Below are 15,144 nucleotides of genomic sequence, written 5' to 3'. Positions count from 1 at the left end.
TCCTTCCATTCTCTGCTTTTACTTGCACTTCCTTTCCAGACTCTCCCTTTTGCACCCCTTTTCACTTCCTTCCAAAACATTTTCTTATTCCGTTGAAACTTCTCAATCAACCACCTACCCCACCTTTCATCTGCTGGCACTTCAGCATCATGCACAGCCCTTCTTGCCGTATTCCTCTTTTACTTATACTTCTCATATGACGCCTTATCCTTCCTCTGCAGCCATACTTCATATTTACATCTCTTCTCAGCCACAGTCATACTTCGCACCACCATTCACTTCCCTTTCTAACACCACCACCCACTCATCTCACACCACACACCTCTTTTGCATGCCCCACCACAGCGCTCTTAAACAACGTTTTTTTCAAATATCGAAATTTGATTTTTTTTCTTAACCCCTTACCCGCGGGCCATCACTACTGTGATGCTTGTTATATAAATACCATACCACAGGGTGTCACTTCTGTGATCCAGGGAATTTTTTAAATTGCCCGGGCTTTCAAGTGTGGTCTTGTATCATCTGTCAGTACTGCCAGTGTGCAGCTACAGGCAGCGCTGCTAATACTGCTAGTACTTGCATCCAGTTTTACCAATTTAGCCATTTTTCTGTGTTTGCCTCGCCTCCCCACCTCCCCTCACTTACCCCCTCCCCCACCTAGCTACGGCCTGGTCACGCAACGCAACTCCCGGCCGGTTTTTTCCATTCTCTTTTTCCACTGCAATGTGCCCTATGCCCTAGTCTCATACTAAAAGATATATAAAATGTATAAAAAAAGTAAGTCAAAGCACTGCTATCTCCACGGGAGAGGCACGGCACAGTCCAGCCATCCCCGCAGGTAAGGGGTTAACAAACTAAAGAGGAACATCCGGTGAACCTGACATTGCAATTTTTAGCTTCTTAACTCCATCCTGTGCTTTGCAATGAACCATGGAAAATTTTGCAAAATGGCTGTGTACACACCAAAGAAATCTAAAGAAAGGAGTGAAAAAACATTGCATCAAGAAGTATTCATATTTTCAACCCCATACAGATTTCAATGGCACTGAAATGGTTTGAAATTACTAGATATGTGTATTACGAACAAAATCAGAGTATAATATGGGAAGCTTCATTTTGAAAATACTATTTTTTCACAATTTTTTATGTTTATTTTGTTTATTCAAGTATCGACTTACAGTATTTCTGTTGTCTGACTGACTTACCTTGTGTCCAGAGAGAGACAAAAGATGATACTTTTAGACTCTAACCAGATAAGAGTTCTCCTTTGTGTGTACAAACTGAACCACAATTGCCTACTAAAAGCTGGCCATTGTCGCCTACAGGCTTGTTAAACATAGAGAATGAAAGTAACGCGATTATAAGTGGCTAGGGAATGGCTGGAGGGATGAGGGTCATGAGAAAGGAGGAAGAGGTCAGTAGGGCAGAAGCAGTGGAAGCAATGAACAAAGTCATAATAAGGAAAGCCTCAGGAATTGATGAAGTATGTGAAGAAAATATGAATCATGAGGGAGAGAGAGTAGTAAAATGGATATGGAAGATGTGCAGATTAATCTGGGAGGATGGTAGCATCCTGGAGGATTGGAAGTCTATCCATCTATCTATAGCCCGACGCCCTAATCCCGCAAAGGGTGGCCGTAGACAAAATACCTCCAAGTCGCTCTGTCACCCACCATTTGACTACCCTCCCCCCATCTCACCCCCCCTCCCTCATATACCTCTCAACTCCATCCCTCCACCTCATCCTCGGTCTTCCCCTCCCTCTCCCTCCCTCCACCTCACCTACATACACCCTTTTAGTCAGTCTTTCATTCTCCATTCTCTCCACATGTCCAAATCACCTCAGTGTATTTCTCTTAATCTTCTCAACCACATCAACATCCACCCCACAACGTTCCTTCACTTCTTCATTCGTCAACCTGTCTCTCAATGTCACTCCACATGCTCCTTTCAAGTAACTCATTTCCACTGCTCTCACTCTTGACTTGTTCCTCTCTTGCAAGGTCCATGCCTCGCTTCCATACGTCAGGGTAGGGATCACAATACTATCATGCAGTGACTTCTTAACTTCCATACTCACCTCCCTGTTTCTCATCACTGCTTTCAGTGAACCAACAGCCTTCCCTCCCTGCTGTACCCTTTTACGCACTTCATCCCCCAAAGTTCCATCCTTACTCATCACACTACCCAAGTACTTGAATGCACTCACATTCTCCATATCGTCACCATCCAACCTCACTGTACATTTTGTGACTTCATTCCTCTCAAAAACCATAACTTTACTTTTGTTTACATTAACTTTCAGCTTCCTGCTCCTACACACTGTCCCAAATTCTTTCACCAAACCTTGCAACTCCCATTCATCTTCACTCAACAATACTGTATCATCAGCAAACAGCAACACCGGAGTCTTCCAAATCTCACCCTCATTCATTAGAGCCACCTCCACATCCACTGCCCTACCTTGCACCTCCTTTACAACCCCATCCATGTATATATTAAACAGCCATGGAGACATCATACAACCCTGTTTAAGTCCCACATTAAGATCAAAGAACTCACTCAGCTCACCATCCACTCGCACCACAGCCCTAGCTCCTTCATACATACTCTTCACAGCACTCACCATTTTCCCCTCCACTCCATATAGTCTTAATACTTTCCACATACCATGCCTTTCTATTCTGTCATAGGCTTTCTCCAAGTCCATGAAGATAGCATACACTTTCTTTCCCTTCTCTAGATACTTCTCCACTAAACATCTTAGAACAAATATCTGATCTACACTCCCTTTTCCCTTCCTAAATCCCCCTTGTTCTTCTCCAACTAGCTCCTCTGTCATATGCCTAACCCTATCAATTAGTATTCTACCATATATTTTACCAGTCACACTAAGAAGGCAAATGCCCCTATGGTTACCACATACTTCTCTCTCCCCTTTTCCTTTGTATAAAGGAACAATTATTTCCAGTCCTCTGGAACCCTTCCCTCTTCCCAAGCCAGTCTACACAACTTCCATATCCACTCCACAACACTCTCACCCCCATACCTCAGCATTTCACCACACACTCCATCAATTCCTGGGGCCTTTCCCAACTTGATCTTCTTCATTGCTTCCACTACTTCAGCCCTACTGATCTCTTCCTCCCTCCTCTCATCTCTTCTTCTCCCAGCCATTCCGCAGCCACCTTTACTCGCACTGCTCTCACTCTCTACATTCAAAAAATCCTCAAAGTGCTCCTTCCATCTCCTCAATTTCTCACTCTTCTCCACCAACAATCTATTATTCCTATCTTTCACTCCCCTACTATTTCCCCTTTCACACTACCTTACTTTCTTTACCTCCTTCCAAAACAACTTCTAACTCTCCCTCCATTTCACACTCAGATTCCTCTCAAACTCTTCATCCACTTTCTTTTTACTCTCCTTCACCAGTTTCTTCACCTCCCTTCTCCTGCTCACATATACCTCTCTCTTCTGTCTCTCATCTTCTTCCCTATCCCTACTCGCTCACCATTCACTATATGCTTTCTTCTTTTGTTCCATAGCTCGTTTCACCGCATCATTCCACCCTGATGTCCCTTGCACACCATTGCATCTCCTCCTCACTCCACAAACCACCTCACACGCTGCGCCTATCTCTTCCGTGAATATCTTACATATGTCTTCCACCCCTTCCACCTGCTCTAGCTCATACCTTCCCAATCTTTCTTCCACTATGCTCTTATACTTTGCCATTTTCTCACTATCTTGCAAATTCTCCACTCTTCTCACAGGAGCTGTTTCCTCAACCATTTTCTTTCCAGCTTTACCTTGGCCATCACTAAGTGATGGTCCGAGACTCCATTCCCCCACCCTCTCCACACTCTTGCATCCAACACTTGTCTTCTCATTTGCTCATCCACACGCACGTAGTCTATCAATGCCTTTCGTTCAACAAGTTCACCATCCATCCTTCTCATTACTCTCCATATATACCGGTGGATCATCTTATGCCGAAAGTAGGTGCTGGCTATTGCCAACCCCTTACTAGCACAGATGTCCACCAAAGCACTACCATTCCCATTTACTTCAGCTGGCACACCCCATTGACCAACCACTCCATCCACTCGTACATTCCCAACTTTGCCATTCATGTCTCCAATCAATAGCACTCTCTCGCTCCTCTCAGATTTGTCCATACATGCTTCTACTCTCGCCCAAAACTCATCTTTCACTCTTGCCACTCGGTCCTCTGTCGGAGCATACACACATACAATCGCCTACGCTTGTATACCTACTTTCATCCTTACCCATACAATCCTTGCACCCACTGTTCCATACTCTTTTATATTCTCCTTCCACTTCTTGCTTATCATCAGACATACTCCCTCTCTTGCCCTCTCATTCTCATTAACTCCCGCACATATACCTAAACCATATTCCCATTCTCTCACCCTTTCACCTTTTCATTTAGTTTCAGTCAATCCACATATATCCACTCTTGCATCCTCAAGCACCTGAACAATCTCTCTCTCTCTTTCACTTCATCATTCACTCCTCTCACAATCCACGTTCCCACCCTAAGAATGTCCTTCGTCCGTTCCTTAGTCGTCAACGTATGGTCCGTCCTGGTCCGAGGCGCTTTGTTCGCTTGTTTAGTTAGTTCTTTTTACAGGGTGGGGCACTAACCCACCACCAACCCTTTTAGTCGCCTCGTACGACAAGCAGGGATACTGGGGGAATATTCTTCCTCTGAACAAAGTAAAAGGGGAAAAAGAAGCGTGTGGTAATCATATGGATGTTTTTCTTAGTGTAATAGGAAAAGTATATGGTAGGATACTTATCTACAAAATTAGGGAAATAACAGGAATTAGTTAGAGAATATCTGGTAAGTTGTAGGAGGGGAAGAGGTTGTGTAGATCAGATATTCATCCTTAGGTATTCGGTGGAAAAGTTTCTAGAGAAGGGGAAGAAGTTGTATGCAGAAGGGGAAGAAGTTGTATGCAGCATTGGATTTGGAGAAAACATGTGACAGAGTGGATAGACATGGAATGTGGAAATTATTAAGAATATATGGAATAAATGGTAAGCTGTTGAATGGCATGAAGAGTATGTATGAAGATGCTAAGGTTGCAGTGCTTTTGGATGATGAACTGAGAGAATTTTTCTATCTGAAAGTTGGATTGAAATAGGGATGTGTCATGTCTCCATGGTTGTTCAGGCTGTATATCGATGGGGTTATAAAAAAGATACAATGTACAGCAGTGGATGTTGAAGCGGCCCTACTGAGACAGGGCAGCATTTGGGAACTTCCTGTACTGTTGTTTGTAGGTGATACGGTATCGCTAAGTGTAGAGATGGGGAACTGCAAAGCTTGATGAATGAGTATGGGAGAGTGTGAAAGATAATGAATCTAAAGGTGAATGTAAGGGGAAATAAAGTTATGATCTTCAAGAAAAATGAGGTCACTGATGGCACGGTGAGGCTGGATGGCGAAGCTGAGTGCACTTAAGTACTTGGGTAGTTTGATGAGTAAGGATGGAAGTTTGGAGGAAGAAGAGCTTGAAAGTGTAGGCTACAACAGGGGAGAAAGGTTGCTAGTTCTTTGAAAGCGTGATAAATAATAGGGAAATGGACATGGAAGTAAAAAAGTTGTTGAATGATATTGTGATACCAACTCTAACGTACGGGAACGAAGCTTGGACCTTGTTGCATGGACACAAGTCAAAAGTGGGAGCAGTGGAAACGAGTTTTTTGAGAGGTGCATGTGGAGTTACATGGAGAGACAGGATGACATTAAATAGTGAAGGAGCATTGTGATGTGGATGTGGATGCGATTCAAAGCGTTAGGAGAAGTATATGTGAAGTGGTCTGGCCATGAGGAGAAGATGGCGAGCGAGAGACTAACGAGGAGTGTGTATGTGAGTGGGGTCGAGGGCGGGAGAGGGAGGGGGAGGCCGAAGATGGGACAGACTGATGGTGTGGAGAGGTATATCAGAGAGGAGTGTGTGAGCTGAGGGGAGGGCAGCGACATGGTTGGAGACGGGACGACATGGAGGCGGTTTGTTGGTTGTCACCAGCGCCTGGCCATAGAAAGATATATAAAAAAACACGCTTGACATCATTTTTATCTAAGGAAAATATATTCTTGAGAAACCAGTGCTTGAAAAACATATTGCGCTTCAGAAAACTGTTCGAGGAAAAGTGTAAATATATATATATATATATATATATATATATATATATATATATATATATATATATATATATATATATATAGATAGATAGATAGATAGATAGATAGATAGATATAGGTAGATAGATAGATAGATAGATAGATATAGATAGATAGATAGATAATATTTTTGCTCTTGCCTCAATATAAATTAACATGTTATATTATTCCTGTTACCTTGGAACTATAGGCTATTACATAGCTTTAGGTATAGTCGGATCCCCTTACATTTGCTTTGATTTTCTTCCTTTTGCAGCATACGTCATGTAACAATGTGACTGAAGAAGACAGTAACTTAGTTCTATATAATTTCCCATAGCACTTCTTTATCTATTCTTACAGTTCAATACTGAACATGGCGAGATGGTAATTTTAAGTCATGATTAAGTAAAAAAGGGCATAGTGGGCTTCTTGAGACAACACGCTTCCTCAGATTAGTTTTCTCCCAAACTTCAGCATACAACATTTCAAGTCCAACTACTACATTTTTCTTTTTTAATAAACACAGGACACATGATTAATTTGGCGTAGGGAATTTTTCTTTTGTTTTTCCTTCCTTTGTTCATCTTCTGTAAAAAAACAAAAATGTCAATTGGTTCCTGACAATCGACCTTATGTTCTTGTTACCATAGGACGCTTTTATTTAGCCTAGAGGAGACCGAATATTTTTTTTTGTTCGTGTTATTCTTTTCCCGATTCCTCTCATCGAACGTTGTGTGTGTGTGTGTGTGTGTGTGTGTGTGTGTGTGTGTGTGTGTGTGTGTCTTGCAGATGTGCGACATCCTAGGATGATCCTTGTAGCTTTATTTTGAATTGCTTCTACCCTCTGGTGCTCTGATTTCTTGATATCCAGTATGTTGCTTGTGTGGTTGTCAATGACAGATCTGATCATTCGAAGTGATCACCATCTCGAGTGTCACAGCTGAGGAACTGATGGCTCCTCCTGCAGCACACTTGAGGAGGTTATGCCTCATATTGCCCGAATCCTGAAGCGAATTTATGAGATGATTGTATGATCCAACAAACACCCTGAGATACCTGTGGGAGTTCACATTGTGTATTGATGTTCCTTGTATCCTAAAAATAAAATATTTATATAGAGGAGTGCAGACCTGTTCCATGGGCATGTGGTCGAAAGAAAAAAAAAAACAAATAAAAATTCTAAGTCTCTGCAAAAACAAACCATGTATGCAAGAAGAAACAGTGTAGATTTATGTGTCTGATAAAGAAGGAAGGACAAAGAAATATGACTGAAAAATCTTAATACATCTTTTTCTGCCTACAAAAACAAATTAGCGCCTTAGATTTTTACCGTAAAATGGAGCTGTTCGACTCACTTTTGGCTATTTTTTGTTGTAGTAAGGATTGTAGTGCAACATTTAGGGAACTTAAAACGCATAACTGTATGGGTAATGAAACACAAACGATCCAACTTCTGTCTATCTATCTATCTGTCTACCTATTGCCAGACTCCTTCATCCCGTAAGGAGTGGCCACAAACAAATCACCTCCATGTCGCCCTGTCCCCTGCCCTTTCACTGCCCTGCTCCCAGCTCACACCCCCGTCTCTCATATACCTCTCCACTCCATCCCTCCATCTCATCCTTGGCCTCTCCCTCCCTCTCCCCCCCTCCACCTCGCTCATATACACTCTCTCCGTTAGTCTCTCACTCTCCATCCTCTCCAAATGGCCAAACCAACTCAGTGTGTTTCTCCTAACGCTTCCTATCACATCCACATCCATACCACAATGATCCTTCACCTCCTAATTTGTCAATCACTCTCTCCATGTGACTCCACATGCCCCTCTCAAATAACTCATTTCCACTGCTCTCACTCTTGACTTTTGTCCCTCCAGCAAGGACCAAGCTTCATTTCCATTCGTTGGAGTTTGTATCACAATACTGTCATGTAGTAATTTCTTCACTTCTGCGCTCACTTCCCTGTTTCTTATCACTGCTTTCAAGGAACCACCAACCTTTCTTCCTTGTTGTACCCTTTCAAGCACTTCACCCTCTTAACTTCCAACTTTCATCACACTACCCAAGTACTTAAACGCACTCATTCTCCACTTCCTCCTCATCCAGCCTTACTGTACATTCACTGACTTCATATCTCTCGTGGACCATCACTTTACTCTTCCCTATATTCACCTTCAGATTCCGTCTCTTACACACTCTCCCAGTCTTATCCACCAAGCCTTGCAGCTCTCCTTCGTCTCCACTTAATAACACAGTATCATCCGCAAACAACAGTACAGGCACTTTCCAAACACTGCCCTCTCTCTCTAGGGCTGCGCCAACATCCACTGCCCTACCTTTTATCTCTTTTATAACCCCATCCATATACAGAATGAACAACCATGGATACATGACACATCCCTGTTTCAATCCAACCTTCAAATAGAAAAATTCACTCAGTTCACTATCCAAATGCACTTCAGCCTTAGCACCTTCATGCATACTCTTCACGGCATTCAGTAACTTCCCATCTACTCAATATATTCCTAATACTTTCCACAATCCTTGCCTATCCACCCTGTCAAATGCTTTCTCCAAATCCATGAAGAGCACATACAACTTGTTTCCCTTCTCTAGAAACTTTTCCACTAAGGATCTAAGAGTGAATATCTGATCTACACAACCTCTTCCCTTCCTAAAACCTCCCTGTTCTTCTCGAACTAATTCCTCCGTTATTTCTCTAACTCTGTCAGTAAGTATCCTACTGTATACTTTTCCTATTACACTAAGAAGACAAATGCCCCTATGATTACCACACACTTCTCTTTCTCCTTTTCCTTTCTGCAGGGGAATAATTATACCTGATTTCCAATCCGGGACTTTACCTTCCTCCCAGGCCAATCTACACATCTGCCACATCCATTCTACTACTATCTCTCCCCCATTCTTCAGCATTTCACCAACAGCTCCAACAATTTCTGAGGCTTCCCCCATTTTAATTTTCTTCATCGCTTCCACAACTTCCATCCTACTCATTTCTTCCTCTTTTCTCACATCCCTCCTTCTCCCAGTCATTCCCCAACCACTTATACTCGCAATACTTTCATTCTCTATGTTCAACAATTCGTTATAGTGTTCTCTCCATATATTCACTTTTTCTCCCTTCTCCACTAGTAATCTATCATTTTTTCTTTCACTTCCCAACTAACTTCTTTGGCACCCTGTCTAACTCTCTCTACCTCTTTCTAGAACATTTTCTTATATTCCCTCCACTTTACACCCAAATTCCTTCCAATTTCCTCATCCACTCTCTTCTTATTCTCTCTTACTAATCTTTTCACCTCTCTCTTCCTCTCTACATACAACTCTTTCTTCCGTTTTTCAACTTCTTCCACACCCCTGTTTCTCATCCACTCATTATATGTTTTCTTGTTTTGTGCCACAGCCTGTCTCACCTCTTCATTCCACCATGCTGTTCCCTGCACCCCCTTTCGTCTTCTTTTCACCCCACACACCACTTCACATGCTGCACAGATTTCTTCTGTGAATATCTTGCACACATCTTCCACCTCCCCCATCTGCTCCAATTCGTATTTACCCAATCGCTCCTCCATTTCCCTCTTGAAATGTGAAAAATGAACATAAAATACAAAAACACAGAAGAGACACATTTGAAAAATAAAAGTACTGTTTATCAACACCTGATGTAGGGCAAATGGGCTCGATGGGCTTTCCTCCAGTGAAACATTCGAAGTTTTCATTCGAATTACTCTAACCTTTGATGCCTTCTTGCCCAGTATTGTCCTTTGATTGTGTGCCTTCAGAAGACCCTCCTCTCAGCTCCCCCTGCTTCAATTCGAATAGAACCAGCTGCCGTAGTTCGGTCATATACACTGAATTGCCCTTCTGCAGTCCATGACTGCTGCAAGAGTTGAGCCGTGTAAACATATGGTCTAAGGTGCTTTCCATTGGTAGTGATGGAGAACATGATGGATGTTGAACTCTTCATCGTATTCATGATACGATCCACATCTTTTATGCCATGCAAAAATATCTGGAGCTTTATCTTAGGATCATCTGTGATGTTGGTTTCATCGTAGTTAATGATGTTTGCAGGAGGTATTCCTCTAATGCTGTCTTCTAGCTTGTTAAAGTAGGCCATTACGACGTCTTCACTCACTGCAGCCTGCTTCGTCGAAATATTTTGGCATATCCTAGAGGAAAGCAGGACTTTGTGTCTCTTCAGGAAGCCATGTACCCAGTCTGTACCTGGGAGATTATCCTTGAAATCCGCAATGCAGTATCTACAATTGTAGATAGTATTTGATGAAGTTGCGCATATAAATTTCACCCAATTTTTTTTTCTAATGCGAGGAAGAAGGAACCAAAGGCCATGAGCCCGCAATAACAGTTCCCTCCAAGAGAAAAACAAAATACAAGAGAGAGCCAAATTCAAGATCCGATCATTTCGAGATGCCTGGACACACTGCGTTTGAAAGACTGGAGACCATAGGAATCAGGAAATACAGACAGAGGGAGACAGTTCCAGAGTTTATCTGTTGCATAAATGAAGGACTTGGAGTAACGGTTAACTCTTGCATTAGAGAGTTAGACAGAAAAGGGATGAGAGTTTGATGCCAGACGGGTGCTATGCGCCCATCTTAGAGGTGGAGGAATGCATGCAGACAGTTCAGAGGAGCAGTGACCATTGAAACAGCAATAGAAAATAGATAAAGATGCAACACTGCGGTGAAGAGACGGAGGTTGAAGGGAGTCAGTAAGAGGAGGAGAGTTAATGAGACAAAAAGCCTTTGACTCCACTCTATTGAGAAGAGCTGTGTGGGGGGAGCTTCCCCACACATGAGAGTTGTACTCCACACAGGGGCGGATAAAACCTCTGTATAGAGTCAACAATTGTGCAGGGGTAAAGAAAGAATGAAGTCGGCTTAGCACCCCTAATCTCTTGAAAGCAGATTTTACAAGAGATGTAATATGATCTTTCCAAGATAAGTCCCGAGTAAATGAAACCCCAAGCATGTTCAAGGATGATGCAGGACTGAGCTGAATATTATTAAACATTAGTGGGTATACCTGTGGAAGATTTTGTCGGGTTGATAGGTGTAAGAACTGAGTCTTAGATGCATTAAAAACAACCAAATTATTTTTACCCCAGTCAGAGATACGAGCCAAGACAGGCATTAGGTGTGCCATAGCCTCATCCCTTGTTTGTTGAAGTAACTGTTGAGATAGGCGTTGCGGGAACCGAATGGAAAGGTGAAGGGTGGAGTCATCAGCGTATGAGTGGATAGAGTTAGATGTACAGCTTAGAAGGTCATTGATGAATAAAAGGAAGAGAGTTGGTGATAGGACAGAGCCCTCAGGAACACCACTGTTGCTAGATCTAGGAGAAGAATGATGGCCGTCTACAACAGCGGCTATAGAACGACCAGAAAGAAAGCTAGAGATGAAAGCACAGATAGAAGGATAGAAACAGTAAGACGGCGGTTAGGAAATTAAAGATTTATGCCAGATTCGATGGAAAACCTTTGAGAAGTCAAGTGCAATTACAAAGCTTTTGCCAAAGTCCCGAAAGGAGGATGAAAAGGAGTCTGAAAGGTAGGTAAGAAGATCGCCAGTGGAGCGTACCTGATGGAACCCATACTGACGATCAGAAAGAAGGTTGTGATAGGAAAGATGCCATAAAATTTTTCTATTGAGAATTGACCCGAAAATTTTTGAAATACAGACGTTAAAACAATTGGACGATAGTTAGAAGGTTGGGAATAGTAACCCTTCTTAGGGACTGGCTGAATGAGAGCAAACTTACAGCAAGAAGGAAAGGTACAAGTTGATAGACAAAGGCGACAGAGTTTCCCTAGGCAGGGTGTAAGCACAGAAACACAGTTCTAGAGAACGACAGGAGGGACCCCATCAGGCCCATATGCCTTGTTCGTATTGAGACCAGTGATGGCAGAAATACATCAGCTGAAGAAATTTTAATGTCAGCCATGAGGAAGTCAGAGGAGGAAAGTGATGGAGGAACAGCACCGGAATCGTCTAAGGTGGAATTGGAGGAGAAAGTCTGTGCAAAGAGATCTGCTTTATCAGTAGAAGAAATAGCTACAGAACCATCAGAGTAGATAAGAGGAGGGAAGGATGGTGACGTAAAGTTGTTAGAAAGGTTTTTGGCAAGGTGCCAGAAGGTGCATTTAGTACAGATGAAATTATTTTCAGCAGAGTGAAGAACAGACTTAGCACGATTCCGGGCAGAAACATAAAGATGATGTGATTCAGGGGTGGGTTGGCTCCGGTACCTTTTATAGGCCCTCTCCTTGTTGAGGACAGCATTAGAACAAACGTGATTAAACCAAGGCTTTCTTGCTTTAGACAAAGGATATGAGAAAGGAATGTATGCTTCCATGCCCGAGAGAATAACCTTCGTAATGCGCGAGGCACACTCAGATGGCTCCCGGCCATGGAAGCAATAATCATTCCTGGGATAATCAAAGAAGTACTGCCTGAGGGCCTCCCAATCCGCAGCTCCAAAGTGCCACAGACGGCCCAGTTAGTCTAAAATCATATTCTTTTATAAACGAAAGCAGCTAACTTACTTTGGTAGATGGACACATATTAATGACACTTTGTTATTATATATCATGGGAACAGCGGAGGAAAATACAATTAATCTTGTCTTTATTGCTGTAAATAACAGCTCAAAGCAATCTGAAAATAACAGGTATGAAAAATTGAACGCAGTTCACTGATTATCGGCAAAGACTGGAGATCCTAGGCCGTAGGAAATACAGACAGAGGTGGACAGTTCCAGAGTTGACCCATTGCATATATGAAGGACTGGGAGTAACGGTTACTTCTTGTATTAAAGAGCTGGACAGAAAAGGGATGAGAGTTTGATGCTAGATGGGTGCTTGTGCCCCCGCATAATGGTGGAGGGATGCAACCAAACGGTTCAGAGTAGCAGTGACCATCGAAATAACAATATAAAAGAGATAAAGATGCAACAGTGCACCGAAGAGTCAGTGGTTAAAGTGAGCCAATAAGAGGAGAGTTAATGAGACAAAAAGCCTTTCACTCCACCTTGTTAAGAAGAGCTGTTTGAGGGGAGCCTCCCCATATATGAGATTTGTACTCTACACAGGGATGAATGAAACCCGTGTATAAAGTCAACAAATGTGCAGCGGTAGAGTAGGCATGGAGTCAGCTTAGCACACCTAATCTCTTGGAGGCAGATTTTAAGAGAAGTAATAATCTTTCCAAGATAAAACCGGATGAATAAAACCCCAGGTATGTTTAAAGATGATGCAGGATTGAGTTGGATATTTTAAAAAATTAGTGGGTACTCCTGCAAAGGATATTTTTGGGTTGATAATATATATAAGATCTGAGTTTTTGATGCATAAAAAATATCAAGATTGTTTTCACCTCAATAAGAGATGTGAGCCAAATTAGAAATTAGGTGTGCCATAGCCTCATCACTTATTTGTTGAAGTAACTGCTGAAATGGATGCTGCAGGAAGCAAGTTGAAATGTGAAGAGTGGAATCATCAGTGTATAAGTGGATAGGATTAGATGTACAGTTTAGAAGGTCATTGATGAATAAATGGAAAAGAATTGGTGAGAGTACAGAGTCCTGAGCAACATCACTGTTGATAGTTCTAGGAGATGAATGGTGGCTGTCTATAATAGCAGCTATAGAACTACCAGAAGGGAAGCTAGGGATGAAGGCACAGATAGAAGGAGAGAAACTGTAAGAGGGCAGTTTGGAAATTAAAGATTTATGCCAGACTCGATCGAAAGCCTTTGAGATGTGAAGTGCAATAGCAAAGCTTTCGCCAAAGTCCCGATAGGAGGATGACCAGGAGTCTGAAAGGTAGGTGAGAAGATCGCCAGTGGAGCGTCCCTGGTAAAACCCATACTGTTATTCAGAAAAAAAGTTGTAAATGGAAAGATGTTTAAAAAATTTTTAGTTTTAAGAATTGACTCGAAAACTTTCGAAAAACAGAATGTGAAAGCAATTGGACAATAGAGGGATGGGAATGGTCACCCTTCTCTGCAGCAAGCTGAATGAGAGCAAACTTACAGCAAGAAGAAAAGGTACAAGTTAATAGACAAAGACAAAAGAGTATACCTAGGTAGGGTGTAAAAACAGAAGCAATGTTCTTGGGGACAACAGGAGCGACCCCATCAAGTCCATATGCCTTGTTGGTACTGAAGCCAGTGATGGCAGAAAAAAATGTCAGTTGAAGAAATTTTAATTTTAGCCACGAGGAAATCAAAGGAAGGAAGTGATGGAGGAACAGCACCGGAATCGTCTACGGTGGAATAGTAGGAGAAAGACTGAGCAAAGAGTTCTGCTTTATCAGTAGAAGTAATAACTACAGAGCCATCAGAGTGGAAAAGAGGAGGGATAGATGTTAGAAAGGTTTTTGGCATGGTGCCAGAAGGACCAGGTAGAATCTACGTGGAAGAGTTCGGAGCACTTTGTGTGAAGAAATGTGTTTTTAGCAGATTGAAGAACAGACTTAGCACGATTCCAGGCAGAAACATAAAAGAGATGAGATTCAGGGGTGAACTGGCTCATGTACCTTAAGTAGGCTCTCTCCTTGTGAACAGCATTAGAGCAAGTGTAATTAAGTCTTTTTTTTTTCTTTTCGTTAACGGTAGTCATAGGATATGAGAAAGGATTATGTGCTTCCATGCCCAGCGAATAACCTCTCGGCCATGGAAGTAATAATCATTCCAGGGAAAACCAAAGAAGTACTCTGTGAGGGCTTCCCAATCAGCAGCTCCAAAGTGCCACAACCGTTGCTTCTTGGGAGAGTCCACAGGCCTTACTAGGGTGATAGGGCAGGTTAAGGTGAGAATGTTGTGATCAGAGGAGCCAAACGGAGTGGAAAGATTAACAGTGTAATCATAAAGATTAGTTGTAAGGAAGAGGTCAAGTATGTT

This window comes from Coenobita brevimanus, chromosome 104 (genome assembly GCF_032717465.1).
Source record: "Coenobita brevimanus isolate Jiangsu-jjx chromosome 104, ASM3271746v2, whole genome shotgun sequence".
In the NCBI taxonomy this organism is placed as follows: Eukaryota; Metazoa; Arthropoda; class Malacostraca; order Decapoda; family Coenobitidae; genus Coenobita; species Coenobita brevimanus.
This window is presented reverse-complemented; position numbering follows the sequence as displayed.